This window comes from Asterias rubens, chromosome 13 (genome assembly GCF_902459465.1).
Source record: "Asterias rubens chromosome 13, eAstRub1.3, whole genome shotgun sequence".
Lineage (NCBI taxonomy): Eukaryota > Metazoa > Echinodermata > Asteroidea > Forcipulatida > Asteriidae > Asterias > Asterias rubens.
Window position 1 is genome coordinate 5,973,639 of NC_047074.1, and position 16,591 is coordinate 5,990,229.

At 39.8% G+C, this 16,591-nt stretch overlaps 1 protein-coding gene across 1 annotated transcript in view; it reads right to left on the reverse strand.

Annotated features, from left to right (window-relative positions):
• LOC117298659 (NADPH-dependent methylglyoxal reductase GRE2-like) overlaps nt 1–16,591 on the reverse strand; it is a 42,504-nt gene that overhangs the window by 1,516 nt on the left and 24,397 nt on the right. The window lies entirely within an intron of this gene.

Here is a 16,591-nt window from a genome sequence, read left to right on the forward strand (position 1 = left end):
GGTGAGCATAGTTAAATACTTAATTTATGCTGTTTTATGCTGTCTTAATAGAAGTTTCATAAGGATTCAGACAAAACATTCCTATCAGTTGTCGCCCGACGTCTGCGGATATTCGGATATTAAAAGAATATCCGGTTACTCGGTTGTAATTACAGAACTATCCGGTTTATAACTAGGTATTCGCGCCCTATGCGGATATCCAGTTAAGAAAAAAAAGGCATTCGCGGTTACGGATAGGAAAACCTACTCGCCATTAACCGGATATTTGAATAATTCGCCCAGGCCTAGTAGACAGCTTCCCTGAAAATATTACGTGCTGAGGTGCTGTAGTTTTGGGGAAATGAGTAAAACAATGTCATGAAAATAATTTTGGTCTCATAAGACGAAAACTGATTTAATCGTTTACAAACATATTTTCATGACATTGTTTTACTCATTTCTCAAAAACTACATCACCTCAGTATTAAGTAAGATTTGAAGGGAAGCTTTCCACTATCATTATCTTCAAACCCTGTAAGTTTAATGTAAATCTATGTACATTTTGAAAAGGTCAAAAAATTTAAAAAATCAAAAACATTTCAAAATTTCTCAACTGAATTTGAAATTCTCTTGGCATCAAAGCAGTTTGACTAATCCAGCATATTTAAACAAATAGTTTGGATTATACCATGTCCAGATAGCAATTTATGACTTAAAGGTGCAACAAATAAAAAAAATCATAACAAATCATGTGATGAAGTCATTATGACGCCATTTCAGATTTCAAAAGAACTTGTCAATATTCAACAACCTACCAAGTTTCAACATGATCGCATAATTACTTAGGGAGTTATATTAGTTCAAAAAGTGCACCTTTAAGGCCGCGTCACGTGACCCCCGATGACGTCATTGATCTGAAACTTCACACAAATGTTGGCTGCCTGACAGTTAACAAGTGTGTAAAATTTGAAGTGATTACAAAAAACTACACCACACACATCTTCAAAAAGTCCATTTTGACGAGTTTTTAACCTGCCGCTAGAGGGCGCTGTTGCATTTTGTGACATCATTGGTAATTGTTTTGAACTGCCTACCCTTGCCAGGTACTAACATCGTCAAAAGCAACTTCATATCTTTTGCCAATGTTGAATTAGAGGGCCACTTTCGGTTTCGACCGGAAGTAGAGGTCATGTGAGGTCACGCACACGAAACAAAATGAAGACCTAATTTATCCCTACCAAATCCCGCAAACAGAAACCTACGGTCTCTTGTGGCTGATTTGTTATAAATTTTTAAACATTTAAAACACAACACCTTTAAGATGACGTCACGTGACTTCTGATAATGTCATAATGACATCCTTGTTTCGTAATGATCATTGCACCAATACCTATCATCACCAAAAATTTCATTGCAATTGCTCTTTGGGAACATTGCAAAACAGCACTTACATGTATACAAATTATTTCTGAAGATGACAAATAAAATTTAAAAAAATAATAATAAACTAGACATAATTGCGTTTGTGCACAAATGCAGAGCTGTTTCGTTAATAAAATTTTCAAATTATTTTCTCCACTTAATTTGAAATTCTCTTTGCATCAAAGTAGTTATGACCAATCCAGCCTATTTTTTTAGTTACATGGCACTTTCGTTTTTGGCCCGTTTCGACCGGAAGTAGAGGTCATGTGAGGTCATGCACACAAAATAAAATGAAGACCCAATTTTTCCCTACCCAATCCCGTAAACAGAAATCTACGGTCTCTTGTGATTGATTTGATATAGATTTTCACACATTTAAATAAAACACCCTTAAGATGACGTCACGTGACCGGTGATGACGTCATCATGACAAATTTCTTTTACAACCCTCCTTGCACTAATTGCTCTTTAGGAACATTGCAAATCGGCACTCTAATTCTAATCAAAAATCGAACAAAAACAATAGCTGTTTCTCTGCGCTACGAAACAGCTATAAAAAAAAACTTTAACAAAAACAAGAGCTGTTTCGCTGCGCTTCTCTACGAAACAGCTAAAAACCCAGTAAACTTAAAGTAAAATACATCCTAGAATGAAATGTGTCATTTGTATTTGTTTTTTATCAATGAGAGACTTTTGGATGGTCTTTTTTAACAGTTCTTGCCAGAAGTGCCAGTGCTCGACTTACGTGCACAATACTGGACATGTACTTGCATGCTCAGAGCCGTAAAAAGGGCCATTACTGCTGCTTAAAAAGTGGCTCAAAAGTCTCCCATTGACCATCATTACAAAATGTATAGAAAATGTGTACTACCAGCAACAGTTTGAAGTTTTAAAGGGAAGGTACATGTTTGGTAATTACTCAAAACAAATAATAACTTAAAAACTGACTCGGTAACAAGCATTGGAGAGCTGTTGATGGTATAAAACAACGTGGGAAACGACTCCCTCTAAATTAACGTAGTTTTTGAGAAAGAGGTAATTTCTCACTAAAATAATAAAAGACTTCTAGCTAGAAGTCTTTTATTCTTATCTGAAAGCACACAATTTCGTCCAACAAGGGTGTTTTTTCTTTCATCATTTGCTCGCAACTTCGATGACCAATTGAGCCCAAATGTTCACAGGCTTGTTATTTTATGGTTACATGATGGGATACACCAAGTGAGGAGACTGGTCTTTGACAATTACCAAACGTGTACATGTACCTTCCCTTTAAGGGTGATAAAATAATCATGTTTGTTTCATATGTTGATCTGTTGAGACAAAACCAAACTGAACATGATAAATGGCATTTAATTAACAGTCAAGTCCTTTTTCATTAAAATATTTCTTCCAAAATGTGGTTATATGTAGAGTTTGACAGTCTACCCGCAGGTCACCAAATTTCCTTTCATTTTATCTGCAAATTATGCATCTTTTTTCGTGCGTGACCTCTGTGTGAATATATAATTAGTCAAAAGGGCTTCTGGAAATCTGTAATTTTCAGCCTTTTCTGAAAAGTATTGACAGAAATAATGTAGCAATACATTGAAATGAAGACCATATCTGTCGTTATGTATGAACAAAATCCGTGCAACTCAAATTTCTACCATAGCTGAATGAGATTACCCTCATTCAGCTCATATATAGTAGACAGGCTCTTTTGTTATTGACTAACGCTGGCTTGGTGGTCGGGGAACCATTCCAACGAAAAACAGCAAGCCATCAGACATCAAGGGATGATGTCATCGTAAGCCAATCACCGTGCAGGAAAACCATGCTGTTTAATGGTTTCGTAACGTGGGTTTTGGACGACCGGTGGAAATCGCTGTATCCTGACTGGACTAGGTAGGATCCAGTCTGGCTTTTAACATTTCCAGGAAGAATATGAAATAATCTATCCAATACTAATTGGGGACTGTTGCCGACATTCATATTGGGAAAATTTGCCGTGTTTTTGTGACTTGTTTTCTTTCTTTTTGAAGCCATTTTTTACGTAAAAATTTCTCTTATTAAAATTGTTTTCATACAAAGCGACAGATATGCTCTTTATTTCAATGTACATGTACTGCTACATTATTTCTGTCAATACTTTTCAGATAACACCGAAAAAGACAGAATTTCAGAAGCCCTTTGGACTTATTATATATTCAAACCGAGGTCACGCATGAAAAACCACACCAAACACTGCAGATAAAATATAACCAAAGCTCATTAATACGCATGGTTTGCGGATAGACTGTTGATGCATGTGTTTTCAGCATTCATTATGTCAAGGTTAAAAAAACACCAAGTTTGTTATCAATGAAGTATTTTTAACAAGACAATTTCTAACTTTTTAGGCCAGAAATTAATACAGAATTTTCAAACATACTAACACTGGTACAAAACACTAAATTATCAACACAATTACATGTACATGTACATACATGTATAGCATCTCCAACTGTGACCCCAATAGTAAATGTCACGTTGCTTATTGAAATAAACAAGTATTTAATTACAATGTACATGTATATAACATCTACATGAAAATACTGAGATTATGAATAAAAAGGATGATTTTGTAACAAAAATACCCTGCAGTAGCGAATGTTCAGACTTCTGCTAATGCCACCATTGGTTGCAAGTTAAAAAATATCTATAAAAAAACCTTAATATGATTTACATATAATGGTTGTCAACACTACCATTTTTAGATTTTTTTTAAAAAACTTCACACCTCCTTCAGCCTGGTCATCTTGAGGAGGCATTTATGTTTCTTTACCGTTAACTTATCATAATTTTGTACAGCAATTGAGCCAATTTTATCTCATCAACAATGAAAGTATTCATCCCAGATCTACATGTACACCCAGTATGCTACACAATTCCCCAAACTCCCCAAATTTACAGCGTATCGGATACATGTTCATGTCTACTGCAATCATGCTTGGTGCTTCCAGTTGTAACCCTTCATATGTAAATATTCACAATCTTAGGAGTAGCAGGTGACATTATCATCACCCCTGGCAGGGTCTAGACAACAGCAAACTATAGGGAAGGGGCATTAATAACAAAATCTGAAATTTTTCTTAGTATTTGTATTGTTTGTATATTTGTATTATAAGTTGTTCAATTTTTGTAAAGATAATGAATGAATAATAACACTAACATTATATCTTAAAAACTATAACACAGGTCAAAGGCAAGTTGTAATCGATGTTTGAAAAAAAAACATCAACAAAAGACCTTACCATTTATTATTTCCACTGGGCAAAAAAAACTGGTGGACAAATAAATTCCGTTGAGGTTTTAAATAGGGAGAAAACAGCAATTTTTTTCAAAACCGATTTCAGATGAAAAATAAAAAACATGAGTCATTGATCTTTGCTTAGCTAGCTAACTGACTAGCTGTGCTATTTTATAGATGAGACTATTCTCCAACTTTCGAACAGAAAAGAAACACCCCAGAGGAGCAAACAAAAGTAGCATGCAGCGATCGCGATGTTTCAAACAAACTCTACAATACAACACTTGCAGAAAAAAAATCATCACATCAGGGAATGTTTGCCGTTTGCCGCTGCATCCGTAATCACACGTGAAGCCTTAAAAAAGCTGTGGAACCAGTTTCCGTTCCATTTCAAGCAACTGTTCAGAACAAATGCGGTATAATATTGCAACGTCAGGTAGGCAAATCCTGAGTGCGATGGTTTATGGGGTTGTAGGTTGAGATTGGTACCCAAATATCTTATGAACGAAAACACATGTGAATTCGCCGCTTTCCATACCATGCGTGTGTGGGGTTCATGCTGCATGCTGCTATTGTCAACGATGTGGTAACTTTCGAATGCTTTTTCGACGCTGTTGAGTGACAGGAAGCTACGCTGTGAATGTGTGTTACAATGACCTCCTATTCGCTATTGATAGAGTTTCTTATACCCCTCTCTTAGATCAGAGTGTCTACACTAGTGGATAGATTGTTCACTACTCCTTGTAATCTGTTGCTTTTATTTGGTACTTTAGCCGTGGTTTCACAGGTCATTATACCCCTCTTTTCTTGCATTATGTAATATGGGGGTACTAATAGGGTGTAAGAGTGGAGTGTGGAAATGTGTGTTTTGTATTGCTGCGTGATGTGGGTTTGATTTTGCCCAAGTTTTGTTCTGGTTTTGCTTCTGCGATCATCAACGGATGAGAAACCGTAAGTTGATTTATTTCATTGTGTTATTATGTACATGTACATAAGGTTGTGATTTAATATAATTGCATGTACTGTAAAACGGAGGGGCAACACCCGATGTAGACCAATGGATTTGGCATTTTGAGATAAGTTTTGCTGCATTTATTTCTGTGGATGAACATAGTGTGTTTCACAAGATTTTAGGTGTTTATAAAGCTAGGGCTAAGTAACTGGGTATGGTATATTCTTGTTCTCTTTTCTTAGACGTCTTTTAAGTGGGGATTGGTAATCGGGTTGCCTGAGACAGAGGACACCCCTTGGAGCCACTACCGTTGAGGGCGCTAGATGCGACCGAGTAGTCGGGCTACCACCACCCTGTGAACTGTGCCTGTGTGCTACATATGTGTTGTGTGATAATTTGAAGACAGACAGCGAACCTCGCAAGTATCTTTTGGATCAAGATGAACTGAATATTGAAATGAACTATAACTAAGATACTGTGGTGATGGTATTTCAGTAATTTATAATTATTATTGTGCTACCATTATTTGTTGTGGGACCGAGGTTTTGGTTAAGCTTGTATCCTTACCAACAATTAACGGGTCTGCCGAGCCAATACTTTTATTATTGTGTTTTGGTTATAACAAGAACAAAGACAAGTGCATTTCCCTTTGATTGTGTGACCAATTGTGCTGTTAAAGCCTTGTGTTATTAATAACCTTAGCCGTAACAAATACTACGGGGTCAAACATCAGTAATGTAGCCTTGATTTATGGGGGTTGTGAGGGATGAAACAGAATTGATCATGTATATGTTTATTATTTTGCATTGTTTATTTATTAAATTTATTTAATTGTACTTACAATTCTACCGTGTGAGTTTTTCTGTCGTCACTTTGGGTAGGCAAACAGCCCGTAAAATTTATTGTTGCTGCGCGTTTAGGAAGGCTTGTGACAATGTGCATCGTGAAAATGTTTTTTATAGCATATCGATAGCGTCTTGGCAGATCTAAAGAGTGTCAAAACTTTTTGATAGACTGTCGGCCCGGCACGCTATTTAATGCCTGGCAAGAATGCTGAACCCTGGTAAAACGTCAAATTAACATCTGGTATCATAAAAACTGCATGATCTACTGGGGTTGTTGTACAGTGTACAGTACATGTATGTCCAACTCTACATCATCATCATTGTGTGACAGCCTGCCCAACATCAGAACCTCCAATTCTTTTGACATATAAATTTTCAAACATCTTTTGACTCAGTTGTCAAATCAGTTAAACCTTCAAATCTTATTACCTGAGCATCTTGGACGACTTGAGTAAAGCGCTATAGTCACAGCACTGTATAAGAAAGGACCAAAGATTGACTCCCGGAATACAGATCTATCTCGCTTACCTGCCTGTCCTGCAAGATCATGGAGCATGTAGTCCTCAGCCGCATGTAGTCACTCATCCCAGAATGACATCTTACTGGACAACCAACATGGTTTCAGAGGGAAAAACTATCTACTTTCACTAAACTTAATATCAGTTCCACCCATGAATGTGCATCAACACTGTCTGAAGACAGACCTTATATTGCTTGATTTTAGCAAAGGCCTTTGACAAAGTTACCCACCATAGATTGGCAGTGAAGTTAGAGCATTACGGCATTAACGGTCTGACGCTGAGACATTTAGTTTGTTTCGCTTGGATGACCGGATCACAGGGTGGATCACAGGGTGTGACCCTTTACATAATGCGTTGAATATATATCAATGCAATTGTATTCTTCAGTGCAGAATCACTGAGAGGTGTCGCTTGTGTATGTTCCGATCCATCAAATTAGTTCAGGCCAACGCATTACTGCTTTGTGCTCATACGTTTTGAGATATAGGCAGGCAGATAGGGCTACAATGCCAAAAGAACAGACAACGTCAGCCAGCAAGTTTAATCCTGAGGTTCTGTTCGACAGGTCTAAAGTATATTTCAACCACAAAATTGACAGTCTCCAAAATGTGAAAGAAACAGTAAATTTAAAGGATATCAAAAACAAGCTAGACACAAAAGAGTTGAGCATAGGCAACGCAGATCTGTCTGCTTAAGAATGCTAGCTGACACTGAGATGGCGATAGAGGCAACTCAAGAAGCGGAAGCCCTAGTCAGGGAAAGAAAGAGACAGATAAAGATCGCTGAGAGATGCAAGGTAGATTGGATCACGGTGCAATATCTAAAGAACGGTGGTAGTGACATGTCCGGTGAGCTAAGAAAGCGGGTTCAAGTATACAGAAGAAGCAGCGCTGAAAGATAGGTAGGAAAGGTTGTATCTGGGTAGGCAAGAGGCTGTATCTGGTTATAGGCAAGAGGCTGTATCTGGGTAGGCAAGAGGCTGTATCTGGATACATTGTAGGTAACAGGCTGTATCTGGGAAGGCAACAGGCTGTATCTGGGTAGGCAAAGGCTGTATCTGGGTATACAACAGGCTGTATCTGGTTAGGCAACAGGCTGTATCTGGGTAGGCAACAGGCTGTATCTGGATAGGCAACAGGCTGTATCTGGGTAGGCAACAGGCTGTATCTGGGTATAAGGCAAAGGCAAAGGCTGTATCTGGGTAGGCAACGGACTGTATCTGGGTAAGCAACAAGCTGTATCTGGGTAGGCAACAGGCTGTATCTGGGTAGGCAACAGGCTGTATCTGGGTAGGCAACGGACTGTATCTGGGTAAGCAACAAGCTGTATCTGGGTAGGCAACAAGCTGTATCTGGGTAGGCAACAGGCTATATCTGGGTAGGCAACAGGCTGTATCTGGGTTGGCAACAGGCTGTATCTGGGTAGGCAAAGGCGGTGTCTGGGTTAAAATCCCCAGCCATGACACTTGTGTCCTTAACCATTGCTTCGTCCTTCGGATGGGACGTAAAGCCGTTGGTCCCATGTGTTGTGTAACGCATTTAAAAGAACCCAGTGCTCTTATCGAAAAGAGAAGGGGTTCGCCCCCGGTGTTCCTGGCTGTGGCTGCTGGTTACGCCGTAGCACCTTGTAAACCCTTATACATGTACATAAGGTGCTAAATTATTGGGTCTCAGAATTTATCACTGCAATTACCTATCTGTCTGAAAGTTTGGATATACTCAGCGCCTTGAGAACCTTGTTGGTAGGTACTCCAGTTACACCACTGGTTCAATGTTTTGAATGGGACACCCTTCACACCAGGCGTCTACAAAACCAAGCCACCATGTTTTACTAAATACAGTTCAACCTTGTTCTCATCCAGTTACCACCATATTTCCTGTAATCAACTTCATGTCGCAGCCTATACACAACTACAACAACACTCCTCAAATGTTGATGCCTCATCAGATACTCATACTACCCTAAAGCAATCCGTATTTGGAACCATGCAACTACCTGCTTCAGCAGTGAATGCTTCATTGATGGAAACATTCAAGTCGGCAGCTCTTCTAGCCATCAGGGAGATGCGTCCACCACCAAGCCTAAGAAGTCTATTAAGTCTAAGTTGCTTGTTTCACTAGCACCAGCACCAGCACATATTTGTATCGAAAACATTTTTATTTTATTTGGCACATCCATTAAGTTTTTGCTTACTATTGGCACCTTGAGTTCTTGCTGGCTGATACATTGGCCACCAACCTCGTACTTTAGCCTTCAAGGTTGCAAGAAGGAGAAACCCACTGAAGACTGAAGCACGGTTCATTTGTTGATTAAAAAAAAAATTGTTGAATGACACAAAATGACCCATGAACATATGTAGAAACAATATTTTACTTCAACTTCCAGTTTTGACTGAAAGAAACAAGACTTGTCATACTGGGGTCTTAAGTTGGAAATGTTGTTGTCTTAGATCATTCCACTGAATTGTTTATTGTAACAATTCATTGTATCAATGCAACAATTCATTACAATTCACATGATAATTTTGAAGTTTTCAAACATTTTGGCAAGTGATGAAGTCATCATAAAGCACACTTGAATTTAGATCAGAAGTAGTTGAACTACTGTGTAAGTTGTGCTTAGATTGACCCTTAAGATAAAACAAAACAGTTGGCGACTGACTTTTTAGGTTGATGCTGAACCAGAGCTAAGACTGTCCAAATTGTTTACGTACTCCTGAAAATAACTATGGTGTTGTTAAAAAAATAGGCATCAGTCAACACTTGGAAAAAATCCACAGTAGTAAGAGTAGGATTCAATTGTAGTCGACCTATGTGTATAATGTATAGTGTTAGTCGACCTGTGTGTGCAGTCGCCCTGCTCTCATATTCGGTACCTTCTGGAGACAAGGGAAAAACAAAAAAGGGAAAAATAAAAGGACTCAATATAGGGTGATTCTAAAGACCGGGTTGCTCATAAGAAACTTTTTGTACTAAGTCTAAGGAAAAATCTTAAGTAGGCCTACAGGGACAATGGAAAGATGTCACCACATGGATGCATATTTGAGAATGTGTGTAGTCGATGTTCATGTAGCCGACTTGTGTGAACATTGTAGTCGACCTGTGTGTGTGTACTTGTCAACGCTGGAAACCGAGCTCTTCTATGTGAATACACACTCGCACATCAAGGTCTTTTAGCACAGCGAGGACGTCCTCGCTTTGAAAAATTGTGATAAATGCAGCATTATAGCCAGTTTGGACGCCACTGAGATATCTAAGCTTTTGGGACTAATCCTCGGTTTACGTCATTTATGAGAGGAGTATGTGTGAGTTAACACCATTCTGTTGCCGGTTAGCACTCTTGGATGGTTACATCGCCCTCTGTTGGTATGAAGTTTCCTTCATGTAGGTAGTAGAGGCGGCCATTTCTAATTCTGAACTCATTTATGCATGACGGTTAGCTTATTCGATTTGAGTCAGGTAGCGTGGCCGGTTGCAGCTGTCATGGACACGCATCATAAACGTTGAGTGCATTGCATCCACCAGGACCCTAGAGTCAACCATTTGACCCATGGCAGTTCTCGAGAGAATACAAGAAATGGTGAGTGATCCGAGTGTAAATGAATTTCCATGTAATCCTTACTGTACTGACTACATCACTATATACAGTCGTTTGACCAGTTAACGATTCCTTAAACTTTTCAACAAACACATAGTTAAATTGACTGGACTATAATGTTATAGTCCAGTCAATCTATCAGAAATACTGGCTTGACCTGGAAAAAATTGCACCAGAATTGATTTCAACGATTATGGGTTCCATAAACACCCAAGTTTAAGATATCAAAAGTCCTCCAAAATCCAAGTGGCGGAAAGCCGTCAGAACCAACGCAACACAACTCACATATGGCACCGACCGGGAATGGAACCGGGGTCACCTTGGTGAGAGGCGAGCGCTTTACGCACAAGCCAACCGTGCCACCTCAAATATATTTGTATATATCAACAAATACTTCCTGGAAGGGTGTTGTTCGTCGCATGGATCGCTGTTGGGCATGACTGTCAAAAGTGGCTGATATTTTCATGGTGGAAAGCCCAAAGGAAGATCATCCATGCTGCTGAAAAGGCACTGCATTTCTCTACAGCAGAGATCAAAACACCGTTCTTAATAAACTGCGATTGAAGAACTTCAGTGACGAGACTTTAACAGACTGACAGAGCTCGAAATATGATGAGGCTAGCAAGTTGGCACCTACTGAGGCATCTGCAAAGTTCCACAGTACGCGAAGTTACTACCAAATTCAAGAATGAGGGGGGGGGGGGAACGATGACTTAAATCGACTGGATTGTGGTTGGGCACACGAGCTACTCATGATGTCCCACTGGAACAAAGCCAACAAGTTGGGAGGTCTACCCACGATGAGTTGGTTTGAACTCTTAACATCATACCACTACCCAAATCGGGCCACCTCTCTACACCAGATAACTATACCGGGGATCATTCTGTCTTATCTTGTCATGAAGACATACAACTGTCTGATCCTGACTCATGGTTTCCGTCCAAAGAGAACCACAACTGGGCAGATCCTTGCCCTAAGGCAAATAAAGGTCGGAGTCAGTGACAAGAACATGTCATGCGTCATTACCTTCATCGACTTCAAGAAAGCCAATGACACTGTACACCGACGCAAGCTCATTGAGATCCTTCGAGCATGGAGTACAGAAAAGGCAATTACTGCAAGCTACAAAAATTTGTGGGCTAAGGTGGTCACCCCAGATGGTACCACATACATGTACCTCTTTGAAATCACCGCTGGAGCTCTGCAGGGGGACACACTAGCATTATTCGTGTTCGTGCTCGTCATGGATTGCTTTGAGGTATGCTATCAATGGCAGGGAGGAAGAGCTAAGCTCTATGCTTGCCGAGCGCTGGAGAAGGAGAGTGCCAACTGTAGTGATTACAGGCCTTGACTATGCTGACGACATCTCTCCTCTCAGACACAGTGGATGAGGCACAAAAACTGCTTGCAACTGGTTAGCTCTAGTGCAGCCGAGTTGGCCTGCAGCTCAACTCGAAGAAGACAACGCTATAGACGGTCTGCCCACTGAGTTGATAAATCAACTCAGTGGGCAGACCCTAGAGCTCCCCTAGAGGTCATTGAAGAGCTTAAATACCTTGGCTTTCTCATATGATCAACCGAGAGTGAGAAAGAGTGAGGAGAGCTGTGGCACGGAAGGCCCTTCCTGGCAAGAGCATCTGTGGAGAGCTGGTCACAACGATATCATCAAGAGTCGCTGTTCATTGCTACAGTTGAGTCTGTACTTCTGTATCGAGTCAAGACATGGACTCTGATAGCCAATCAAGAAAGAGCACTAGACGGCGTCTAAACAAGAATGGTATACACGGATGGCCCTTGATGTGCACTATATTTAAGAGGACCGTATGCCCAACTCCAAGCCCTACGATGCCCTACCAAGGGCATCGTCAATCATCTGTCAATCAGGGAACGAAGGATGAGGCTGACTGGCCACTCTGTCCGCCATCCAGAGCTAGCTGTTGGCACCCTTATTCTTTGGGAACCCATGGATGGAAACAACAGCAAGGGCAGGAGGAGAGCTGGTCTCAACGATATCATCAAGAGTCGCTGTTCGTTGCTACAGTTGAGTCTGTACTTCTGTATCGAGTCAAGACATGGACTCTGATAGCCAATCAAGAAAGAGCACTAGACGGCGTCTAAACAAGAATTGTATACACGGATGGCCCTTGATGTGCACTATATTTAAGAGGACCGTATGCCCAACTCCAAGCCCTACAATGCCCTACTAAGGGCATCGTCAATCATCTGTCAATCAGGGAACAAAGGATGAGGCTGACTGGCCACTCTGTCCGCCATCCAGAGCTAGCTGATGGCACCCTTATTCTTTGGGAACCCATGGATGGAAACAACAGCAAGGGCAGGAGGAGACTAACATTCGTATATCAGCTGACGAATGATGAAACACGTTCATCAGAGTTTTTCCGAGAGTGCATCGGCTGAAGACAACCTCTCGCTCAACTGAATTGGCAATGGTCAAACAGAACCTGTTGCCAGTGAAAACTGACTTGCCACCTGCACCTAATGAAAGATATGCATGTTTTTCCACCAATGGAAGAAACTAATTAACATAACTTTGCAAATTTGAAGGCTTTCCAACACTTTTGAAAGGTTATTCATTTTTTTCATTGAACTCCTTGACCATGAAAACATGGGTATAGACACCATTTTAAGCATGTTAGCCTTCTTTGTTTTAAAGATATGCCTTTTTTCATTTTCAGCCAATTTATAGCGGAAACTAATTATTAACATAATTTTGGAAATTTGAAAGCTTTCCAACACTTTTAAAAGGTTATTCCTTTCTTCATTGGACGTCTTGACCATGAAAACATGGGTATAGACACCATTTTGAGCATGCTAGCCCTCTTTGTTGTCAAGATATGCATGTTTTTTCATTTTCAGCTAATGGCGGAAACTAATCAACACAATTATGCAAATTTGAAGACTTTTTGTCACTTTTTAAAGGTTATTCCTTTCTTCTTGGACTCCTTGACCATGAAAACATGGGTATAGACACCATTTTGAGCATGCTAGCCCTCTTTGTTGTCAAGATATGCATGTTTTTTCATTTTCAGCTAATGGCGGAAACTAATCAACACAATTATGCAAATTTGAAGACTTTTTGTCACTTTTTAAAGGTTATTCCTTTCTTCATTGGACTCCTTGACCATGAAAACATGGGTATAGACACCATTTTGAGCATGCTAGCCCTCTTTGTTGTCAAGATGTGCATGTTTTTTCATTTTCAGCTAATGGCGGAAACTGATTAACATAATTATGCAAATTTGACGGCTTTCCCCCACTTGGATTTTGGAGGACTTTTGATATGTTAAACTTGGGTGTCTATAGACCCCATAACAGTTGAAATAAATTCTTTTGCAGGTCCAGCTGCAGTATGACTGGACTACTACCAATTTATGTTTATGCATGTGATTAAGAAATAACCCCTAATAATAAGGACCCCAGTTGGAATTCCACAAGTTCATTCGAACCAAATTCAATTCGTACCCAAGTCAAATCGTACCCGAGTCAATACTAACCCAAGTTCATTCGTAGCCAAGTCAATTCGTATCCGGGTGTACTGATACCCAAGTAAACTCGTACCTGAGTAAATACATTGGTTTGCTACTGATTCAGAATAGAAAAAACCATCCCTAACCGGTCAAACGATTAACGGGTGACGATACTCTACTAGAAGCAACTATTAATATTTGGGTTAATTTTTGGGTGAGGGTGCTATGACACGGTCGCACTAAATATGGACAACTCACGACCCCTCACGACAACTATTTTTAAATGCACTTTAACAGAACATTTAAACGTAATTCAACCATTAAATATGTGCACAAGAGTCATATGCATCGAAATCACTTTCAAACTGTTGAATAAATTGTATTTGTAACTGTAAAAAAGGTGTTTTTTACCCCGAACTTACTAACAAACGGAAATATTCGCCATTTTGTCTTTCGACGTACTTGGACGATTCTATTACACCGCAGGGGGCGAGGTAATTTCTGAGGGCTGAGTTGTATTTTTTCGTTTTGGTTTTAGCTGCTGATTTTTTCTTTCTTGTTAACTAAGCCGCCACTCTGGAATTCGAAGTTAAAAGGGGAAACTGAAATATAATATTATTTTAAACTCCATGAAAGACATTTTTAACAAGAGTAAATACTCATCTTGCATATTGTATCACACCTGCGGTATAATAGAATCGTCCGAGTGCGTTGAAAGACAACATGGCGGATATTGCCGTTCGTTACTAAATTCGGGGTCAAAAACACCTTTTCTACAGTTACATTGTACAAATACAATTTTTTCAACAGTTTGAAAGTGATTTGGGTGCATATGACTCTTGTGCATATATTTAATGGTTGACTTATGTTAAAATATTCTGTTAAAGTGCACTTAAAAATTGTTGTCGTGAGGGGTCGTGAGTTGTCGGTATTTAGTGCGACCCTTATGACATGTTCCAGTAAAACGATCGACTTTTGTTCGATGAATAACGTATATGTTACATAATTTGTATGTCTTCTTTCTAGTATATGAAGAAGGGGACAGCGTAATGGCACTGTGGCCTCCAGACACGTCATGGTATCCAGCTGTAATCACCTCCATAACCAAAGGTATTTAAACAAATATCATTACTTTTGTACTGTGGACACACGAAATTACAGTTCCACACCCTTATTGTGATCCCCATCACGTGAAGAGCACGTTTCAAAGATAGCACAAAGTTGTATGTTTCCCCCCCCCCAAATGAAATACAAATTAATAAACCGCTTGCCTTTCATTTTTCAGGGAAGTCACTAATCAAGTACTGTGTGCGTTACAATGATGATGGCATCACACGCTCCTTATTTGAGCACCAGGTGAGTAAATGATGATGTCATGTATTAATTCCATCGATATGAATTTAATAACATGCTATGTTTCTTCATAATAAATTATGTTCTGTACAATTGAGACGTTTTTCCAAGGTTAACGTGTTGAGGCAAACAAATGTCCTCTCTAAATGTAACAGAGTGCAAAACCACTTGCTGTTTACGGCAAACGACTCGCTTTATAGTAAAAGCTGCATAATTACCAATTCGTGCCACCCCCCCCCCCCCCAATGAGATATACTGTTTGAAAGGATGCTTTAAAGGAACACGACCATGTTCGTTCGCAACGTAAAATGAAAACCGTGCAATTTTGAGTGATACTTGTGTGGATCATTATATTCTACTTTTAAAAAATCTTTCTAACCATATGCATTTCATAACAAACGGTTTCAAACGCTTTTCATAGACCAACTCGATCGATCCAAGGCAACGTGTTCCTACAAGTTCTGACTAGCTTAGTGGTAATGTCTTATTTGCCTATCAATTTAAGGGCACGCTGATCCACTCAACCGTATATATTTAATTGGTGTCATAATCCTAATCATATTTCAGTGGTGTTAATTATGTCATTTATCTTTTCCTTGCTAGCTGGCCCATCAAACATAAGGTTTTCAGTCCGATACTTCAAGGTCTGTCAACCCCAACACCAATTGCAGGGATGACGATGACCCACAAGCTGTTTTTCAGTCTGATCCTTCAAGGTCTGTCAACCCCAACACCAGTTCCTGGAATGACGATGACCCACAAGCTATTTTCCAGTCTGATCCTTCAAGGTCTGTCAACCCAAACACCAATTGCAGGGATGACGATGACCCACAAGCTATTTTTCAGTCTGATCCTTCAAGGTCTGTCAACCCCAACACCAGTTCCTGGAATGACGATGACCCACAAGCTATTTTCCAGTCTGATCCTTCAAGGTCTGTCAACCCAAACACCAATTGCAGGGATGACGATGACCCACAAGCTATTTTTCAGTCTGATCCTTCAAGGTCTGTCAACCCCAACACCAGTTCCTGGAATGACTATGACCCACAAGCTATTTTAGAAACTGCCGAGCTTCACCAAAGCAATGAAGCTGTAGAATGTGAAACAAATGATTCTAGTGAGAAGTGTGCCGTAACAGTCATGCAGTCATGTGGACAAAGGAAAT